Here is a 23,728-nt window from a genome sequence, read left to right as displayed (position 1 = left end):
ATAAGGAAATCATGGTGTGTTGAGGTTTTTCTATTGCTTTGGGGACATTTTCCAAATGTTTAGTAAACCCACTCACTCAGACCTCTCACACACACATTGTTTGATTCGCACATGAAAATCACTTGCATAAAATTCTGTTCCATGTCGAAACAGCATGTATCCCAACCTGCCCACAAAGAGGTTCCCTAAACGCAAAAAACACACACACACACACACACACGCAACAGAGTCTGCTCTCTATCTCCCACACAAGCACAAGAACTTCACACGGATACATGCATGTATTTTCAGAGTTAACTGCATGTTCCTCGTGTTGTCATACTGATGGATGGTGACTATCAGCTCTGTTTGGGACTGGTGGACTTCATTATGAACCAGAAACTTCTCCTGTCAAAAAAAGAGGCAGATGAATAAGTGTGTGAGAAAGAGAGAAAGATTACATTCTCTACCGCCGGAGAAAAACAACCAGCTTTTATAAGCTGCTAAACAGGATGCTTAATAAATAGATCTAAACAATACATTATTCACTCATTCTTTGTTCAGTGCTGTTTACCCAGTGTCATATTACAATAACTTGTGTTGACTGACACAAAAAAAGATTAATTGATGCCTGGCAGCAATGCAAATCAAAACCATAGCGAGCAATTAAGATCAGGCTGCGATTATGAATTAATGAAGAGGGGGCATTATTGAAAGATTAATAGTTGAAATGAGTTGCGGTTGTGGCTTCACAGTATTTATGGTTGATAGAAAGCATAAGTACAAGGCGAGTTCAAGCATGACCAAGTGATTTCCCTTACATTATCAGCCATATATCATTGAGCCATGAGGGGGACGAGGAGGGAGACAAAGAACAGACAGATGAAGGTGAAGACCTCAGAAGTTAATGAGTACAACACTCTGAATCATGTAAACAAGCAACACAAAGTTGTCAAGACTCCAGTCACACTAGAATCTGTGTCTGTCCATGTGCATTGCTTTGATGCTAGAATCTAGAATCACTGGAAAAATGGTATATTGTACTGTACGAGTCTAGGAAATGATAAATAAGTTGCTACAGTTTCGGGGTAAAATGACTAGTGGTGCTAAAAGCCCAGTGACTTATACTCTAATGAGTTAAATCACCATTTGAGGAGGTTATCAGGTTATTATGACTTCAGTTTCAGGCTGCTTACTCAGAACTACTGTACAGTATGGATTCAGAAAGTGCAGCCTAAGGGTGAGTAGATGCTGACAGGTTTTTAATTTTTCATATACTGTACCAATATTTGATGCATATACTAACTATATGAATAGAACTATTTTGGGTAACACTTTATAATAACTGCATGCTATGAATCATTAGTTAAGCATCAATAAGTAGTTAATTTATCATTTATAAAGCATTAATAGGCATTGATAAGCAGTTTATAAATACAGCTATAAATGCTTTATTCTTGATTCATAAGCACATACATACATACATACATACATACATACATACATACATGTAAATAAATGTGTATAATAATTGTATTTTTATACTTTATTAATTCTCAATTTATCATTTTTAAAACCAGTCATTTAGGAGTTGTCAGTGGTCCATAGAATGTCTAGCCTGGGTGCCAGCCCGAACCCCGCCCACAATATTTTTTGGTCGGGAAGTTCGGTCTGGACTCGCTCCGTTGAGGAGCTATTATGCCCGAACAAAAATTGTTCGGACCAATCAAATTGTCAGGGCGGGCTTTATACGATGATGGACAGATGAGCAACGGTAACGTAATCACCTACGTCACCAAAGAGTGCTTGATTTGAATTAGTTTACAACAAAGACGAGTGCAGCTGGAGAATTGAGATTTCACGAGTTCACATTTACAAATAAGTCAGATAGAATAAATGCATATATAAGATTTCACGAGTTCACACAAATAAGTCAGATAGACTAAATGCGTATATGACGTGCTGTCCGAGGGCTGTGGGCTCGGTAGCCATACTCCCCCGTGTTCCTGGTTGTGAGAGAACAAGACAAGAGTGAGGATTCGGGGTGGTGGAGGGATGCTGAAAAACTGTCAAGGAGTGTTAGGTAAGTTGACAGAGTGAATATGCTTCCTCATGCTGATATAGGGTAACGTTAGACATGGTATTGTTTGATGACAAGTTGATATTGGATTGATTATTTGTACGTGCTTCTCCCGAACTTTGTTTATGAAACATCATGTGTAGATTCCGCCATCGCGTCTGTTATAGAAGATATCCACAGCGCATTCATTTTAAAAGAGGAACAGAGAGCCGCGACATTTTGTTGGTTGAAAATATGAATGAAGGACATGCGTCATTTACTCCGTTGCTCTGATTGGTTGTAGGTCTATCCAATTGAGTGCAGAGTTTTTTTTTTTTCCTGGTTCGGTTGAGACACGCCCCATAATCAAATCTCTGTGGAGCAGTCTCAGACTCACATTCTGACTAGAATATGAGTATGACGAAGTCAGGCTATAGAATGTCCATTCCATTGTCCATTTAGAGAGTGCAAGTAAATAATTAATAATCTTATTATTTAGACATATAATAGTTACTCAGTGTGTTAATAAATGCTTTATTAACATGCATTCCTACTGTAATTCATGTTTAATTCAGGTAGTTATAAAACATTTAGTAGTTGTTAGTTAACTATTTTTGTGAGCTCATCTAAAGTGAAGACTATTTATGCCTCGTAAAGCTTTTACAGAGGAGATTTAAAGTGAGCTTCCGTTTACAACTGATGTGTGAATTGAGTTTTTTATATGTGAATAAAAGCCTAAATTCAATCTGTTCATCATATAAAGCAATCGTGTCTTTAGAAAATTGTGGACTAAACCTCTCAATTCATATGGTTTATTTTTACACGATCTCTTTTTTAATGGTCAAAGTGTCAGTTAAGTAGCTGTCTATGGAGAGTACAGAAAGCTCTCAGATTTCATTAAAAAGATCTTCATTTGTGTTCCGAAGATGAACGAAAGTCTTACGGGTTTGGAACGAAATGAGGGTGAGTAATTAATGACAGATTTATTTTTGCGTGAACAATCTCTTTAAGGTAACTGAAAGTGATAGTAGACTCCCTAGGAAACAAATAAACAGATATAATTTACATTGACTGCTCTGAAACTAGCTTACATGAATCAATAAATGCAGTGTCCTCTTGTAAGCTTGAATTTTGGATTTTAAATTCAATTTAAATTCCATGAATGGGGTAGGTTTAGGGTTAGGAAACTAAATTACTGATGGTTGTGTTGACTGATTTATGATAGTGAAGTTGTAAAGTTATAGCAAGAATCAACTGTATCTTTTTAAACATATTAATGCCTCATCTGTGTAGGAGAAAAACCCTCACCTTTAGTGCTTCTTGATGGACATTTTACCTGGAAAATGCAGTGGTTTTGAACTTAGACAACATATTATTTCAGCCTTTGCAGCCTTTTTTTCAATGGATGTCTATCTGGGCCAGAACCAACCTGTGTCTCCCGCATAAGTGCCTCAGCTCAATCCGCAAGGTCACAGCTTCGACTATGCATGCATTTCTTCATACAAAAGGCACAAATTTGCCATTTTTCTTGCGTTTGTCGTGTATATACATACTCTGACCTAAATTCACTCGTTTTTGTGGTGGGGTGGACATAATGACACACATCAGCACTTATCCTTCTAGCCACATGAATAAAAATCTACATGGCAGGCCATTATTAAATCAAAATGTGGAAAGCGTCCAAAGTGTATACTGAGAGAGCAGAGATGCCATCTTCAATAGCTGCGCTCCTTTCTTCTCCATCTCTCTCTCCCTCTTTCCCCTGGTAGCGAGGCAGACACATTCCAATGAGGAGCGCCGCCGTTCCTCCTAAAAGGCATTAATGTGGAGGCAGCCAGTGTCCCTCTGGTTGTGTGTCATTTGAGTTAATCACCATGAAAAAGACCACCCCACAGCAGGCCTTCCATTTACCCCAGCTCCTGTTTTCTGCCATGTCCCCACTGAAAACAAGGCGCGCTTTCAGCATTTAATGTGAGGATACAAGGCCCGCCATTCCCTGCTCGATTCTCTTGACAGAGAAATAGTTTCCGCAGACACACACAGACCATGTCAGCTCAAATGCGCACAAAGAAGCACAATACCCCTCAGCCTGTTGGATGGAATGGAACTTCTCTGACAGTGAGATGGGCCCTGCTTTCTGAAAGCCCAGCCAATCACCAGGGAAAAGGAGCTGTGTAGTGCAGTGCTGGTGGAGGAGTACACAATATTACAATTATTATTCTCCCAGGATGTGGAGCGAGAATATTTAGTTCAAAAAGGTCGAACTGTGTTTTTCACAGAGGTCTAAAAGAGGTCAAAGATGGATCACAACAAATAGGTTTACAGTAAAAAATGCACAAGGATAGAATAATTGATATTATATATGTATAAAACTGTATTAATTCAGTCACCAACATGTCATTCCAAACCTGTGTGACTGTGTATTTTGTATAACAAAGAAAGAAGATACTGAGAAATATCTCACCGTTTTCTTTTTTGTGCATACAATGGAAGTCAATGGTAACCAAAACTGTTTGGTTGTCAACATTCTTCAAAATATCTTCTTTTGTGGTCCGCAGAAGAGGGTCAGTCACAGAGGGTTGAAATGACATGAGCACGAGTAAATTATGAGAGAATTTTCATTTTTGGGTTCACAATCATTATATAATGACAATGGTAATATAAATGTAAAAATAGGGTAAAGAGCATGTACAATTAAATATTCAATATCGGACTACTTAAACTTAATTAACATAAACATAATATTTGTATTTAATTTCAGACAAATAATGTGTACTTGTATATTACAAAACTTGTTTGGATGGTATCATTTGATTTCACAATGAATAAAAAAAGTCACAAACTATTAATCACAAGATATTATTACAGAGAGATGCTACTTTTATGACAATGCTGAAGGTGAATAGAGAGTAAATGTTAAACTGGCACTTCTGACAGAGCACAGTGCAAAATAAAGTGTAAAAATATCTATGAAACAGCGATGAAAAGTATGAGTAAATAAAGCAGGGTGAAACAGACAGCCATTAGAGTACTGCTTTCTCAGTGCAGGTCTGGGGTCTGAGACAACAAGGACCCAAAGACCTATTCATCTATTCTGTGTTCTGTGATGAACAACATCCTCCACAGCACCACATGATTTATAAAAATATAATAATAATAATAATAATAATAATAAACACATTGCAAACAGACAATGTAAACTTTATAAGAGTGACCCACAAATGCAATATACAATTTCCACACAAAATTGTTGTTGATGGGTCTCCTCTCCGTTCTATATAATTTTGTATTGGACCCTCATTTATAGACCATATGGAGAGAGAGAGACAGAGAAAGAAAATAGTGCAATAAAAGCATGCACTGACCAGTTAATATCGCACTCGTGGCCTGAACCATGCTCTTGAGCATCTCAGATGTGTAGTGCTGATGTTGCAAGCAGCATGCGTGTCTAACACAAATATTTCATTACCAATTCATATCTCCAACTGATCTCTCTCTCTCCAAATCACCACCAGATATAAATGACTTCCTCAAATGTTATTTTGCCATTTATTTCCACTTCGGCGCTTATTTAAATGTTCGCCCCTCTCTCTTTCTCTCACTTATCTGCCATAGTGGTAAATAGGAGAATTCTTTACTTAATTCCATTAAGTTTGTGCCGCCGCTCCATCTCTCTGCGCTATGAGCATCAGTATTGCAGCTCGGCCTGTCTCTTAGCAGTTCTGCATGGCTGCTCTGGGATAGAACATGACAGTTACATTAATGTCTCTATGTAAATTGCCCCCTGCACATGGACCAGCAGGCAAAAAAAAAAAAAGAAGAAGAAGAAGAAGAAGAAGAAGAAGAAGAAAAACGCAGAGGGGCATCCATTGCCCCTGTGACAGCAGAAATTACAACAACATTCATTGTGTGTCGGCCCAGAACGCCCGAGTCTATTATGGAATACGGCAATTTCACTGAGTCTCCATCCAGGCAGATGGACAGGCAGGGCCAGCGCAGTGGCTAAAAAGCAATGACAGCCAGCGATTCTCCCCCCTGCGGGCGCTCTCTTTTTAACAAAGCAATGAAAAATAGAGAAGATGGGGGAGGTTAGGCAACCTGGGCGCATCAATAGACAGTTTGTGGCATGTTTCAGTCAAAATGACACCTTGCTACCACAGTGTAAAAACTGATGTTTCCTGAGTAATCACCATACAAAACATTAACAAAATGTACTGTCTATATATATATAAATATATATATATAAATATATATATATATATATATATATATATATATATATATATATATATATATATATATATATATATATATATATACATATATATATATATATATATATACATACATACATACATATGTCTGAGAAATCATTTTATATCCTTGTATAAAACTACTTTTATGAATAAAACATTTTAGACAATACAAGACGCAAGTGTTTTCATACACTTGAGTGTGTCTAAAGGCCTCAAGGAAAGAAGTATACACCCTATCGTTCAAAAGTTCAGGGTCTGTACATTTTTTATACAGTACTTTTATACAGCAAGGATACATTATTTATTTATTTAATTTATTTTATCTTTATTTTATCAGGAAGTCTCACTGAGATCGTTGATCTCTTTTACAAGAGACACCTGGCCAATGAAGCAGCCATGCAAACCCACAATACAACATATACAACATTTAAACACAGAGGTCTTTACAAAAAAAACAAACACCACATTTTTATGACTGCCTTAAATTCATCAATAGATATGTATTAAACATTTTGTTTAAATCGTTTAACTTTTTACATCAAAGAATCCTGAAAAGATTGTAATCACATTTTCCACAAAAATATCAAGCAGCGCAACTGTTTTCAATATTCTCATGTGAAGCTGAGGAGTAATCACTGCTGAAAATGTTGAATCTGTAATGATATTTCACAATATTATAGTTTTTACTGATCAAATAAATGCAGCCTTGGTAAGCATAAGGGACTTCTTCAAAAACATTTTAAAAATCGTACCGCCCCCAAACTTTTGAAAGTAATTTTAAATCTTTGATCTCTTAATTAGGGTAAGTGTGAGTGAGAAATAAGAAGTCGTTGTTGTTATAGTACATTGTAAAGTAATGTCCATTGGACACTGCAGGTGATGCGCATATGCATGTGTGCGCACACACACACACACACACACACACACACACACACACACACACACACACACACACACACACACACACACACACACACACACACACACACACACACACACACAGCAACAGACATTAGGCCCAGGAGAACATACCCTTTAATCTAGCCTAGGTCAGTTTAGTTTCCAATAGAGATCTCCATGAGGCATTCTCTCACGTGCTGACATGTTGCTTTTAGTTGTCTATTTCAGGTCTTTTCCAAGGCCTTTTTGAACACCACCGTCACTGCAAGCCAAGTCTAAATTACACACAAGGAAAAGCCAAGGAAGGAAAAGCAATCACCACAGCTGGTCACCCCAAATTGTACAGAAAGCAAAGAAAAAACAAAGACAACAGAAACATGCTGGTTGAAATACTGACACCAGCTGTGCAATCTCAGAATAGAAACATAGAAACACACATACGCACAAATTCATGCCAGTAAATCATTGTTGAAGATGTGTACAAGTGGAAAAGAATTACAGAATAAAGGACATCATATCTCTTTGAAGTCATCTTCAATTCTAGTCCAGCTGATTAAGAGGGGCATAAAGCAACTGTTCCTGTCGGGGTAGTTTAGGTTTAGAGGTGTGAGTGGATGGATTCCTGCTTGTGCAGTCAGAGGTACAGCTGCCGCTGACTCTGAGACACACAATTCACTCGCGCTATAGTCTGCATCAGCAGAAGCAAAAGCAGTGCACAGTACAGGAAATGAAAGAGAGCAATATTTATTGTTAAACTATTCTTAGTCATGCTAAACTGAACATTTACACCAGGCTGAAATGAGCCATTTGGCTAATACTTTTACTCTTGGATCACAAATTTATCAAGCAAACATTTTTAACCCTATGATGCAGAGATTTCCAAACAACCTTTAAAATAAAAATAGAAAGTTTTAAACCCTCAAACTTTTATTTTGGCAGAACACTGCAGGGAGAACGTTTAATCTGTGTTTAGTTTATACACGATTCTTGTTACAAATCTAGAACAATGCTGACATCCACAAAAATGTTGGAAATTATGCAAAATGTGATCCTGGCGGATGTTACATTTCAAAATGTATGTTATGTTTTAAGTGACATGAAGTTCATGTGGAGAAAGCATTTACTGTGAATCCAGACACTCCAAGACACTGAAAACTTCAGATCATGAGCTGCTTGCGTGTAAATGAGCACAACACAACATACTAATCGCAAAAAGCTGCGATCAATAATTGATTTTTATATAATAACAAAAGCGATTATTAGTGCAACCCTATTAATTTGATATTTTAATTATTTTTATTATTAGCTTTTTATCAACTCATGAGTACCATGCAGTTCTTTCACAAACCCCTGTTTAGAAACACTGCTCTAATGCATGGTGTCCACTAAACTGGAGAATTATTTTAGTCATTTTTAGCCATCCAGGTTAAAAATGTGTGTTATTGTTTATTTATTTATTTATGACAAAATACATTTAACATGCCTGACAAAGTGGTGATGCATCAAGTGCCCCTGAAATATTTATTCCTATATTCTTTTGCAGTAGACAAATGTGAAATTCTTTAAAAAAAAAGATAACAACAATAACAACAATAATTTATTATTATTATTATTATTATATAATTAGGGAATTGTAAAAATCTTATACATCTTAAGATATTATTTTTGTTTTGAGAGTTTAAAAAAGGCTACCGTCAACTATCTGGTTACCAACATTCTTTAAAATATCTTGATGTTGTTTATATGTCTATGTGGTGTTTTTAATATACTTTAAAGACAAACCATGTGCAAATTCATCAATACCATTGCGAGCATTTTCTCTTTAAAATGGCAAAATAAAAACTGTACAAAAGTCTCAAAAACACGGTTTGAAAGTGCCCCTCTCTCCTACCATCACAAACTTGTAACCAATCCCATCAACATGCGGGACAGGGCTTTTCTCCACAGACTTTCTATGATGTTTAAAGTGTGTCTAAGGATGTTGATTTTTGATTGTCAGACTCTGAGATTGCGAACAGGAACCCATTATTAGCTGTTTGATGACTAGGTAGTCAAGCCAAAGAGGTTGTAGAGAGCGATACATAAAACGCATTACCATTCTGACATCGACTTGTAGACGAGCCTGTATAATTCACTCTTCCTCTTCTGAATCAGTTTCTGGTTCAAACATTTATGGCGGAATTAAACCAATATTTCCGCTTGCCATTGTGTAGCGTTTACTTAAGTAAAGTTGACCGAATGGATCAGGTGCTGGTGTAAGGCAGGGACTAATTTGCATATTCATGGCTCTGCATATACTAAATGAAGCAAGGGTGTAGAGTTACATTCAAGCTATTTTAAGGCATGAAGAAATTATTTTCATGGGAAAAAACATAATAATTTTGATTGTCAAGGATGTTTTAAGGGATAAAATGATTGACTACAGGGGGGCTTTAATAATTCATGCATCAAAGGGTTAAACAGGTATTTCACACTCAAATAAAATGATTCAAAGACATACTCAGAAAGTGTTGGTGACCTTTGATAAACAGTCAGATGGTGTCTATCGCTGGAAAAAAATAGAACAGGAGCTAAGGTGGAATCCCACAACTGTAAACTTCAAAGTGTGTGAAATGTGTATCTACAGACAGAAAGGATCTGAATGCTTTGTGGTGAGAGACAAAGCAGAGACAACATACAGCATTCAGAGTGAGGTGGAGGTCTCACAGAAGGGGATTTTCTGCAGAGGGGAGCGCTCAGGTTTTGAAGTTTGGGAGCATTCCCAGCATGAAAGCAGAGTTAACTTGAAGAACAAGACAGAATCACATTAGGCTATGTCCTGAAGCCATGTGACCAGCATGTGACCATGTGACCTCACACTTGCTATGAGACTGCAGACATACAGTATCAGACAGAATAAGTGGATACCTGGAGGCCAATGACACGTCAGCAATGCGTGTTTGTGTTTGTGTGCTGCTGCTACAGTAGTGTCACTCATCAGAGAGATGTGTTCTTAAGAAGTAGTGTGCATTCGCTCAGGGCAGACAGAATTCTAGCGCAGCTCTTTTCACACACTGAGGATCTGTTCCAAAACACAGTGAGCTGCCTTGCTGTCTGCTGACTACATAAGCAACTGCATTCTGAAGGTGAGCCTTGTGACTGATTTGAGTCTACAGTGGAATCCTTAATTTCGCAATGAAACGCAAGAAGCGACAGAGCTTATAAAATAAAATAAAATAAAAAGTAGGGAGGGATTTGGTTCTATCCAATGTGAGCTGGCAGTTGATTGTAAGAAGAGGGCAGGGTTTAATGACTAAATGATTGGAGAAATCCAGCATACATCACCAGAGAGAAGTCTGCCGTTTCAACGGAAGATCAAGCTAAAAAAAAACAAACAAAAAAAACATTTTCTACAATAAGATCACTAACATGCATTTAGAAATCATATAGGGTGAATTTTCATTTCCTGCTGACTTAAAATACACCTTTTTTTAAGCCTTAAGATTTTCGCATTAAAATTAATTGTAAAATTCCATCAAATTAAATAATCCTTACATATTTTAATTGATTAATTGAACAATCCTTAATCACTTATTCAAATAAAATATGTAAGGATTATTCAATTCAGTTTGATGGAATATTACTATTAATTAAAATGCAAAATCTTAAAAGAAGGCTTACATTTTTTTGTGAGTGTAAAACACCAGTGCATGGGAGACTCAACTCACAACTTGGTTAGCGTGTTGTTTAGCTAATAGGGTTTTATTTGTTTTATTTATTTAATAACTAGTAAGTTTTATTATATATCACACCTTTTTAAGTGAATGTTTTCAAGTGCTGTAATGTGACCATCCTCTAGACTAGAGATTACAGTAGGAATTTTATATTTAGCTAACATGTTTAATAATACATGTGTTGTAAACTGTACCTGTACAAACAAACAAACAATTTTTCTATGTTTTTCATTATGGAATAAAATGTAAAGTGTATAATATTTATAACCAGCATGCTTTAAAATGCTGCCTATGTAGGCAACTCACTAGGTTCAACAGACACAACAGGAGTTCATTCTAAAAACAACCTCAAATCTACAGTATGTGCTATTTTCCACTCCAAAAAAAGAAAAAAAAAGAAAGAAAAGAAAACGGTTGAGAACATAAACAAACAAACAAACAAACAACATAGTGCTGGTATCAAAAAGGAGCCAGTTTGATTTGTCGCATTAACAGCGCATGCAAAAGCGGTGGTGACCAAGGGCCTGCCCTCAAAAAAAAAAGAAAAGAATTATATATATATATATATATATATATATATATATATATATATATATATATATATATATATATATATATGTATATATAAATGAATAAATAAATAAAGAGAAAGACGGAAACAATCCAAGACGATATTCCTGTAGGCCTCAGCCATCAGTCAAAATGATGAATGTGAGTAACTAAACTGTGGACATAGATCTGCCAGGTCTCGCGTGGTCCCACTGACATCGCATTTAATTATAACGCATGTCTAATTGAAAACCCCCTGGAAAAAGGCGGGATATTGTGGTCTCTCTCCCTCTCTCTACGCCCGTGGCAGGCCACGGAAAGTTAATTAATTAGGAGGCACCTCCTCCCTCCTTTATCTTGAGTTACTATCAGCCCTGCCTCACTGAGCTGATGAGATTTTCAGCCAGCTTTTCATCTCGTGGAAGAAAAAAACAGAATGGCGTGAGGAGAGTGTTATCAAATGAGCTGTTGAAGCAGCCAGTGAATATGTCATTGACTGTGACTGCTCCCGGAGTGAATGGTGATTTATCCACATGACTCCCGTCATACTAACTGTGTGTGTGTGTGCGTACATGCCTGTCAGGACTGGTGGACCTCTTTCCCCCTCATTCAATGCACTCACATGTGTATTAATACAATTCTGCTTTCAAATGAGCCCTCAGCAACCCAGAACTTGAACTAACATCTTCTAGATAAAAGAGGATCAATACTTTACAGCCTAGAAGAAGATTGTCATATGTTGAGCATGATTTTGGAAGCGATATGCCCTCCTTTATAAACTCAGATAGCACAATAACTTGAAAAGAAAATGGAAGACTCCACAAACTATGCTTTTATACTTGCATGTGTTGAAAGCCAAGTAAACAGGATTTGTGAAACACTGACAGGCGCCCACTGATCCCTTCAGTGCTGACTGCAGATGAGACACTTTAAAGATGTTTATATTTATCCATCTTCTGTACGTCTGTGTGTGTCTGTGTGAATTAATAATGTGAGTATCAGGCCACCAAAGAGTTTCTGTCTTTTCATGATGGGGTGTCTGACAACAAGGCAAACTACGTCCTCTACCACCAATGACGTGCCTGTTGGTAGAACTGGGAACAGAGCAGGTGGCTAGAACGGACCAGGGTGTGTTTTTAAGTGTGTGAGTGTCTCTTACTCTGCCATAGAGGTAATTAATGAACCCCTGAACCTGTGGAACTCTGTTGAAAGGCTGCCAGCAGATAGTCAGCGGTAAATCAAGAACCTCAATGCCAAATCAAAAGAAATCAGTTGATCTCTGCATAAACATGAGATCGGAGACACACCAGGCGGCGTCTGCCTGCTCTGACACCCCGTCCCATCAAATCACCCGCTTCAACACCCACCACCCGCCACACACACACAGACACAGACCATCCTTTTCTGTACTGAGCCGAAGTCATCTAATGCTCATCTCACCTATATCATATCATGCGGGAGAAAGAATTGTGCATTTTTTTTTATTCATTTAAAAAATACTGTGATTTAAAATAAAAAGTTTTCCTAGATAATGTGGACCACTACACAATTATTATAACTAAACTGATCAATACATCTTCAGGTGTGAGCAGGGATAACTCTATTTTTTCCTTTGCCCATTTATTTAGAAAATGTTTAGTTATTATAAACCTTTTAATAAATTCTGCCTCAAACATCTTAGTAGTTATTTTAGTGTCAACTATATTTATAACTATTAAACAATTAAAGTAAAAGTATACAAAAGCCATGCTAGGGGCATTAGATTATTATGTAAACAATCAAGACAATCGTTACAAGCATGCCAACATGAGTGAAAAACTACACTCATGTTAATATCTCCCACTCACATTTTTATTTGAATATATAAGCTAAATATTTGCCCTCTGCATTAATTCACTGGACCTTCATTTCTTACAAACAGGAATAATGCAGAATTCTTTTTATTATTGCTACCATACAGGTCTAAACAAGCGTTAAACGTTTATTTAAAGCGATAGTTCACCCAAAAATTTACTCACCCTCAGGCCATCCAAGATGTAGTTTATTATTTTTCAGTAGAACAGTAAAGAAGATCTTTAACTGTAACTGTAGTCCTCGCTCAGGACCATTTGCAGAGACTTTGGGTTATAGGCAATAATGTTGTAAATAGTGTTCAGTTTCTTGCATAGACCGATCGTTTTGCTTCATAAGACCTCAATGTATTGTCGGGAGCTACGGGTATTAATTTTGTTTTGCCTGTATATGTTTTTTGACTCTCAAAGTGACAGTAGCCATTGACTTCCATTGTATGAATCACCAAGGACCACAGTTTCTGTTAAAAAAAACTTTTTTACTGTTCAACTAGTGAAAAAAGACACCTACATCTTGGATGGCCTGAGGGTGAGTAAATTGAGAGCAAATTTTCCTTTAATGTCTGATGGAGAGATAACAGTTAACATGTATTTTTTACAAAATAAAATTATGATCATAAAACCAAATATAAGGATTTACTAAGCTCAAAAAAACAAAAAACTGTGTTATTTTGGGAGTAAGGAGAGGATAGAATTTGCATTAATTGAGTGTTATGCTCACTCACTCCTAAATTTTATTCATGTAATTCTTTAAATTAATCTGAAAAATCATACATTTTGAAGCCTAACTACCACACTTGCTCAAGAACACAACTCGGATACACCTTCAGCCATTTGCGATTTCTCAGTAATTAGCATGTTGAGAAATCACTGTCTTCTTATTTCAACATTCCCACTGTAACTAAAGCAAACAGGTATGCATCATTATCACCTCTTAGGTGTAGAATTAAACATTTTTCTAAAGACGCTCGCTCATTTAAACATGGAGACAACGGCACTGGGTAATTCATGACATATCAGGTACGTGGAAAACATTTTATTATAATTAGATGCTAATTAGCGAGATAAAAACAGTACGGGGATCTCGGTTGAAGTCCTGATAATGAAAATCATCAGAAAGTCATACTACAGTGTGTCCTACAAAATCTTTAAGGATCCAGCTGATTTTAATAAACACAAAGCAGCCAGACTGTATTGTATGACCGTTTGAGTGAGTGAACCGGCATGCCTCAATTCTTTTCTCTCCGAGTCCTAATTGGCCCAGTCAACAGCAGTCGGGCCACATCAGCGTTATATACTCAGACACATCCATTTGTTTAACAACCTTGAGCGTTTGAAGAAGACAGATGAAAGGGGAGTCTTGGACAACTGCATTAGAGCCTCCCGACCACAAAAGAAATACCCTGCTTCATTAAAATGATAATACGGCAAAAAGACCCCAGCCCACGTGCATACTCTCTGAAGTACAAAAAGCCTTGTATTAGCCTGCACAGCTACAGTAGATCCCCCCTCTTCCCAATCAAATCGAACTGTCATCTGAGGAGACAGGTCATTTACATTCATGATAAAATGATCTTGCATTTTTTATTTGTCTTGGAAATTAAAGACTTACTTAATCATTGTGGATGGAAGTGGGGGCCCGGGCGATGTAGTCATGTGTTTCTGATTGCATTAGGACTGATGTGGCGTGGCGTGATGGATATTTAATAGTTAAGCTGTCCCTCTGTATCATGTCACAGGCCCCTGATGCACCCGATGCTCCGCAGAATGGCGGCGGTTGCAGGATGGCTTTAATTATTAGGCCAATCATGGGAGTAGGTCTAGAAGAGAAAGAAAAGAGAGATCCCATCATGGAGAGCATCTCCAAGGTGAACCGCACTCGGGACTTTACACTTGATATTGGTGTCAAATTAACTTTGAACCCGTAAAAAAAATGTCTCAGTGGGTTCCCCTGTTGTTTTGAACCTCAACATTTTCCAAAATATTATAGTTTTATGTTCCTCAGAAAAAGATAAAATGCTGTACATTTCATTTTTGAGAATTTTATATTGTAAAATATAATTGTCAATATATCTATTGTCATTTCTTGAGCACCCAATCAATATTTAGAATGACTTCTGAAGGATCATGTGAAACTAAAGACTGGAGTAATGGCTGCTGAAAATTCAGCTTTGCCCTTAGAGGAAAAATTAAATGTAAAAATATATTAAAATAGAAAACATTTTGTTTAAATTATAAGAATATTTCACAATATTACAATATTTTCATTTTTGATCAAACAAGCCTTAGTGACCATAAGAAAAGAGAGAGAGAAAGTAGGGGAAGAGAGATTTTTCACCCCAAGCCCCTGTGAATTGCATAGGAAGTGGCACTAGTGGTGTGGCTTTCGGAGGCCCCAAATGAAGATAGTTACAAAGTATAATAATAATAATAATAATAATAAAAAAAAAAGTCAAACAAAACATTAAATATTAATTTGTAATTGCGGGAATTACTCAAATCAGTAGATTTTAAACACACAATCCTGTGAATCTTAAATAATATTTTAAAAGTTTTTTTTAAATATATATTTGTAGACCACCTCATTCTGCACAAATGTGGTGAAACACAATGGCCGCTTTATGAGTTAATAAGAATGAAGGGCTGCTCTCGCAGTGGTGTTTTTTTCCTCTCTGCCGCCTGAAACAGATGATGGGCCATCTGCTAGAGGACAATGCTAATCACAGGGCGGCGTGCAACGCTGGTGTGGATGAATGGCCAGGCTGGGCTCTCACATGTCGAGTGGCTCGTCCCACAATGCAGAGCGCCGGTCTGCCAAGTCCAGTCCTCTGCTCTGGCCCTGCCTCTTTCCTGTACCCACGCTCCCGCCAGACAGCCACCACACACATGCCGTTTCCTGTCAATTCAGGAAGTTTTTGGTTGTGGTCCCACTGATCCCACTGACACAAATGGGTAACAACATGGATGTTTAGTCATTTCCTACTTCCTCGTAGAAGTTACGGGTCAATGACTATTCTCTAAATGATCACTGATGGGTTACATCTGCATACTTTGAGAGGTTTTGTTTTGTTTGGATTTCATGCCGTTTTCCCCCCATATGTCATCTGGTATTGAAGAATTGACTGGTTGATGTGTCAATTGAACTCAATTATCACAGTTATTATCTTAGAGAAGCCACTCTCACAGTTTTAGAAGAGAGCAATATTTCACACCACGCTAAGCGGATACAGAAGCCAGACATCCCAAACACAGGCAGTTAATGTTAAATGGAGTATTACATTCTTCATCCGTTGATATTTCATGGGTGGGCCCCTTCACAACCGACACGATTACCCCTCCAACCACCTCAACTACAAATATAGCCTGCAAAAATCAAACAGCCATCCTCTTTCTCTGCATTAACATTTACAACACCAGGAAATTGGTCCTTAATTCCTTTATCCTCTGAAAATGTGGGAAGCTAATCAGGCCTTACACATTTTTATGAGCGAATAAAAGCCAGTGCCAGGTTTGAGTACTGCGTTGTGTTGGGTGCAGAACGCTGGTCCTGTCCTCATGTTCACGATGCTTTCCAGCTGTGGCACGATTGAAGAAACAACATGAATTAGGCTTGTACCCAAGGCTGTTGCTTCCAGTTATGCTCGTGTTGCTATTGTAGTGCGCGTTAAAGCAGATGTGATTCTCTAACTGTGGTGTCCCGTTCCTGTCTGATTAGGTGTGTCCTCTTAAAACGCCACATCTGTGGCATTTTGAGTGTTTTTGCAATGATGGATATACAATTCCACAAGCAGAAAACTTTTAGCAATTTACAGCTTGTTAAAGAGTGTTTGTGGAGGAAGCCAGATTGTAATGGCCCTCTGTCTCCATTTTGGGCTTGAGGCTATGTCTTAAACGGCCGACTATTGTTAACTCTGGATGGAAAACTTTGCAGATGTCAAAAACATTAGTGTATAACAGGCTTAAGATAAGTTTGCTTACATTTTTAATGTAAAGGTACACTATGTAACTTTTGGTCGTTAATAAGCAAAACCGTATGCGTCTTGCTGAAAAACATCGAAGCCAACTTCTCTCCGTTTATGTATATGATGAGTCACTTCAGGTACTGGGCTACTCCGCAGTGGTTGGTGTCCCGCTCTGTCTAAAATAGTCAGAATACAAACACTTATTTTAAGAATACCAGTGATTCAGGTTAAGAAAAAAAAAAACACAGTTTGGAAGATGGATTCATGATGTACTCACTCATTATATAAATCAATAAACTAGAATATAAATTCATGCATTACGCTTTTTCACATAAAGTCAGCCCTAGCTAACTGTTGTAAGCCTTTTGCCTTACACGTTCAGACAAATTACAATTAATATATTAATTTCTCTTTTAGCATGGTTTTAACTATTTAAAACTTTCATGCAGGGAGTATCTCTTTCGGTTCCTTTCCACCATGGCATTTCATTCTGATGTACCAGGGCTTAGCAAAGTGGATTCCATGTAGAAAATAAAAGCCCAGACAACTGCATTACTGTCCGACCTGTCAGGTTCTTTAAATATATGCTCAATCCTCGCTGCCAAGCCCTTAAAAGCAGTGCTGGCAGAGAAAGCGAACTGGGAGTGACAAAAGCACGTCGTTTGGGGGGCTGTGATTTTAGTTGAGGAGAATGGACTTTTAAATGTATTTTTATACATTCACAAGGAGTTCATTCTGTTCCCTATGAATCAATAATAAGCAGTGTGCCATAGACCCGGGATACAATTATCCACCCCGAAGAAGCTCACCTGTCACAATGATGCCTGAGGAACTGAATACGCTGTCAGGTGTAATGGCGTTTATTCTGCTGTTCCCACAGAGCCGGGGCCTGTAGCAGCTCTAACATGGAAGATTCTTAGGAGTCATGCTCAGGCCTACGAGAACATGACTGTACACTACACATACACAGAGCCATACTGAAGCAATGCAGAATCCATTACCACAGCAGGTTCCAGCTTCTTACTGTTTCTGTTAGTGATTCTTTTTTTTTTTTTTAAAGGAATAAATTTAGAAAAAAGAAACTGCAGTGCCAAACTGGGTTATATTATTGTTAACTAAAACTATTAAAACATTTCTGTTATTGGAATAAAATAAATACATAAATAAAAAAATATTAGCCTACTTGAAAAAAAGGCATTGACAATAAACTGAAATAAGTTTAAGTTGAAAAGTAAGTTTAAAAGTAACTTAAATAAGTTTAAGAACTAAAATTATTAACTGGAAATAAATAAAAACTAAAACTAACTAAAGTAAACCTAATTAGTAAGGTTAGTTTAGTAACCGAGGTTAGTTTAAACCTAAATAGCAATAAAAATATATGACAAAACCACATAGGCCTACCAAAATTACTTAAAATTAACATGAAAACTAAAAATATCAAAATTAAGGCTAATTCAAAATATGAATACAACTATGATAACACTGGTGGCAAATGATGAAATAATTTCAATAATAAACAAATATAAAACAATTCTTGCAAAACAAGTATTTACATGTTACACAGATTTAATGACTTTTGGCAGTCTTTTTAGAGGCGACACAATTCTAAAATTGGCCTTAAAAGGTGCATTGTGTAATATTTAGGAGGATCTGTAGACAGAAATGCAACATTATATACATAACTATGTTTTCAGTGGTGTATAAAGAACTTACATAATGAACCGTTATGTTTTTATTACCTTAGATTGAGCCATTTCTATCTACGTAAGGGGTCCCCTTACACTGAAATGTTTCTACAGTGGCCCTAAACGGACAAACGCATTTCGTCACTATGTTGTTCTTCGAGCAAAGAAGCTAGCTAAAGTCAGTGAATAAAACACTGACACAATGATGAACAAGTAACAATAATATTCGCAATAACATATCATTTTACTGAACAATTAAGTAAACATAATTTCTTAATTTATCTTTGTAAAGAAACCTCATTGCTTAAAGCACTGTGTAATTTTTTAAGTTGATTCTTAGCAAAAAACACTTTGTTCTTTCAAAATGATATGTGCTCATTAATGTGCAATTACTTCTACCAACTAATCAAGTATTCTCGTAAGCATAGAATCTGCCAATTAGAATACATACGAGCGAGTCGCTCGAATGGCGGCAGCCATGTTGCACCTCCATCTTGAAAATACATTAGCCAAAGAGGGACATACTTGGAAATTCAAGCTTCGCCCTTCGCGTTTTTACACTCAGTGGCACGGTGACGAATGCGAGGGGGAGATTACTCGCGACTGCCGGCAGATTTGAAATAATACGGCCACCGTAGGAGTTAAAACGCCCTCAGAATGGGAGGGGCTAGAAAGTTATATTCAGTTGGTGGTCATAAACAATTTCACCGCTAGATGGGAGAAAATCCTACACAGTGTAGCTTTAACACTGCTGTCTCAGACAACGACATATTTTCCTGTCGGCCACCGTAACTTCTGTTGGTTGCAATTCGCAACCTCACCACTAGATGCAGCCACACACTGCACCTTTACCTTTGAATTAAACCGCAATACTAAACAAACCAAAAAACATATTTCATTCATTAATATTTAAACAATGCTACTGACCAAACACAATGTTCATATTTAAAACCACACTGTAATATGAACAATAATTAGTGCAGGAAACTCTGCCAGGGTATATTACTATGTGGTTTTGGTCCACATTGGAGGAAGAATGAATGTGCAAGGACTGTTATCGGAACCAATTATTAGTGTTATAATTTTTATTTCTTTTTTAAATGGAACGGTTCCCTAGACTACATATACATTGCACAATGTTTCTTTTTCGAAATTACAAAAAATAAAATAAATAAATAAACTGGTGTCAGCAACTTAACAGAATTAACAGAATAATTATTTGAGAACAAAACCAATGTTTGTGTGCGCTTGGTGGGCACACTTCCTTAACAGCTATGATAGTGGTATGTACACAGTTGTCATGTTGCAATCTGTTGTTGTTGTTTAATGCAATCCATCTGTTTATGAAACAAACTAAAATACATTAAAATTTGAACATGTTATGCACTAAAAGGCTCGACTCCATCTATTTGGCCCATGAGGAGTAGCCCTTTAGTGGGCAGCTCTGTTATGATGGGTATTGGGGAAGATACTAATAGGGCAGTAAATATTTGGTGGATGGCAATGGAAGTGGATCCAACTGAATCTCAGACTAGTTCACAGCAGATGTTGTGCCTTCTGGAACAGACTCTCTCTTTATTTCACTACCCTATAATTTGCATGGTAACCTGACTAACTAATAGCCATCACTAACTAGAAACATTAAAGAGAGGGTCCTCCTCGGAGAAACTATATGACACAAAATCCTTTAGCATAGTGTATCTCTTCATTTACAACATACAGCCTGTGATAATAACCCATCTCACTCTTGGATGGCTGACAGAGAACAAAACTGAACAGCATTAATAAAGATGTTAACACTTAGTATCTGAATGCCGATATAGCCTATTCACACAGTATTAGTTTTACAGCTCATAATATTTCTGACAGCAAACAATCAATATTACAAGACTGAGAGGATATACATTTAGCAAGTATCAATCTGATGCTAAAAATAAATTCTCAAAATCATTCAGAACTAATTGTTTTATACCCACTGTCAGTAGTCTGTAGTGAACATCAGCACACACAAGTTAAAATGATTAGTGCTTTGACTCACTGGAAATATATATTTCAAAGAGATTTCAATATACTGTAAAACAATTATATACATTTTTCACACAGAATCTGAAAACTAATCCAAACACAGTGTTGATTGACAGACTGTCTTGATAGCAAAGCTAAATTTAATCACTGGAATTGAACGCTATAATCGCTCTAATTAACATGTGCAGTGACATTTGAATCCTTACATTTTCTTGGGTTGCTGTACATGTGCGGTTGTGTGGGCTTATTTGTATTGTAAACAGACTGTTCAAGAAGAGACCAGACATAATTAAAATCCCTGATGGCGGGATGTTAAAAAACATACGTGTTGCAAATTGCGGCCCATCTGCTGCAGTGCATGGCTTTATGAGCACGGCACATTGCTCAGCGGTGGGTCAGGGATGGTGCAAACTGATTGATGACAGCGGAAGACCAGGCCACTCCCATTACCATGCAGACTTCAGAGAGAGTGTGTGTGAAGGGAGTATTTAAAAGATGACAGCACTGGGTTGTCAAAATTCATTTAACGGGTAACTATTTGAAAATCAAAGCTAGTAGTTAGGTCATATTATTAGCATAATGCATTTTCAGGCTATTTTCCTAACATGAATATTTCCCTAAGATGATAATAATGACACAGCAAAATATTAATACCACTAAAAAGTATGGTAACACATTTTAAACATTTTTTATATTATATATATAATATATACAATAAAAGTATTACATTTTTGTGTATATATTAGGGATGCACCGATACCACTTTTTCCAGATGAGTCCGATACCGTTACTTTCATTATATACTTACCGATACTATATACTTACCGATGCGGAGTACCGATACCGATACCTGTATTTTCACTGCATTTGTACTTTTTAAATGTATTGGTTGAAACCAAAAGAATACAAATCATATTGTTTGGCTTAATTTGTTCAGCAAATATATATTTCCTTCAGTTATTTTCATGCTTAATTAAGTCTGCTGAAATGTATTGTATGAGCTTCACTGTTCATTCTATTGCTCTATCATATTTTATCTATCATTTAATAGCACAGAACATATTTAGAGCTGCTTCAGCAGGGCTCAGTGCTGAGGATTGGATCAGTGGCTCAAATACTTAGATCAGTGGTTCCCAAAGTGGGGGTCGCCGGACCCCGGCGCAGGGGTCGCGAGATGATTTCTATAAAAAAAGTGGAAAAAATATATAGGCCCTATATATTTTTGTTGCAATTAATTTAACCCTTTCGCACGTACGATCACACGTGATCAGTCTAGGCTGGTCCCTGGAGTGTACGATCACACCGATGTGATTAGAACGGTCAGTGCATGACATGAAATTCAAATGTGCTCTCGCGCGTTGGCTAGCGCTGAGCCAGAGACAGGCGCGCTCAGAGCTGTCATATATCACAACTTTTCAGTGTTTTCAACCACATAATGTTTATTTTAGGTTTCAGACATATAAGTACTAAAAAAACAATACATTTAGAGTTTGTAAAATACACACTGATGTCAAAGGAAGAGGCAATAATAATCCTTTCCATTATAATTAGACATGTTTTATTCATTTCAGATACACATTGTGTAAGTAACTTTAAAGTTTACTCTATTCTTCTCCCAGTTCACCAGCCACTTACTTTTATGTATTTCGAGAGAAGTGGATGAATTCACGTGTTGTAAATCCAACAGATCCGATTCTCTGAACTGCGTCTGCGGCACAAACTAAGATGGCGGCGCCCATCGCGCATACAGCTCAACTAACGCGATCGTTATAAAGGTGTTTAAACAACAAAACACTTCCACTGCATATATTTGACAATCGGAATATCAGATATTTCATGCCATATCTAACAAATTTGTGAATATTTTGAATAAAAAAGGAAAAATGACATAAAAGCAGATCATCATTCATTCAGCTCTGTTGTTGCTGCGATATGCAATAACACGGCATGTTCATTATTGTATAAATTAAATATAGATGGATCTTTATAAAGTTACAAGAGGTATTTAGTCAAGAGCAGTGAGTGAAGTGAGTGTCAGGTTTATTAGCCTGCTGTCCCTTTAAGACCGAATGCACGGGATCAATATGAATACTGTCTACATGCACTTAACGATCAGCAAGCAAGAGCATTCAACAGACGTCCGCTCTCCCTCTCTCGTCAGTTAATGTTAATAATAAGCTACATGCCTCGTTTTACTTTCTTTGCCAATGCCATCTGAATGAACTACAAAATTGTATAAAAATATGTATATATGTGTATATATATATATATATATATATATACACATTAACTTACCAACTACCAATATATTATTGTCAAATTATCCCACCAATCACTCAAATATAACAGACCCAAACAGTGAAATGTGAATTTAAGTTAACACTGAGGCTTTCAGAGTGACAAACCTGGATGGCACAGGAAGAAATTGAATGGATACACAGAATATGACAAACAGCCCCTTTACTGTAACCTTTCAACAGAGAGCTCCAAGAGAGACATTACCCCGCTGAAATAAAAGCGCTCACACCATTTGTGCTGTGGCCATCACTTCTCTGATGCCCTGTGTGTCCATGTCAGTGAAATGCTATTCATGTCATCTTTCCCAAAATAATTTACCAAGTGCAATTAGGAGCAGTCGGAAGTTGTCATCCGCAGGCTTCTGGAAAGCGTTCAGCGGAGGAGTTAACGTATTAAAGACACTTACAGCCTGCATTAAAAAATAAACATGTGGATCTCTGGTGATTACCCGG

The 23,728-nt window shown here is 37.1% G+C and overlaps 1 long non-coding RNA gene across 1 annotated transcript in view; it reads right to left on the bottom strand.

Moving 5' to 3' along the window:
* Window positions 1-205: 205 nt before the first annotated feature.
* LOC307156145 overlaps window positions 206-23,728 on the bottom strand; it is a 50,938-nt gene continuing 27,415 nt past the window's right edge. The window contains exons 2-4 of the long non-coding RNA XR_013820662.1: window positions 14,919-15,126; window positions 4,120-4,223; window positions 206-387 (exon numbers count right to left, since the gene is read on the bottom strand). This is a non-coding gene — a long non-coding RNA (uncharacterized lncRNA). The remainder of the gene's footprint in view (window positions 388-4,119; window positions 4,224-14,918; window positions 15,127-23,728) is intronic.

This window comes from Squalius cephalus (assembly GCF_949319135.1).
Source record: "Squalius cephalus genome assembly, chromosome: 3".
NCBI lineage: Eukaryota > Metazoa > Chordata > Actinopteri > Cypriniformes > Leuciscidae > Squalius > Squalius cephalus.
The sequence above is the reverse complement of the archived record's forward strand: the minus strand, read 5'-3'. Positions and strand labels throughout refer to the sequence as shown.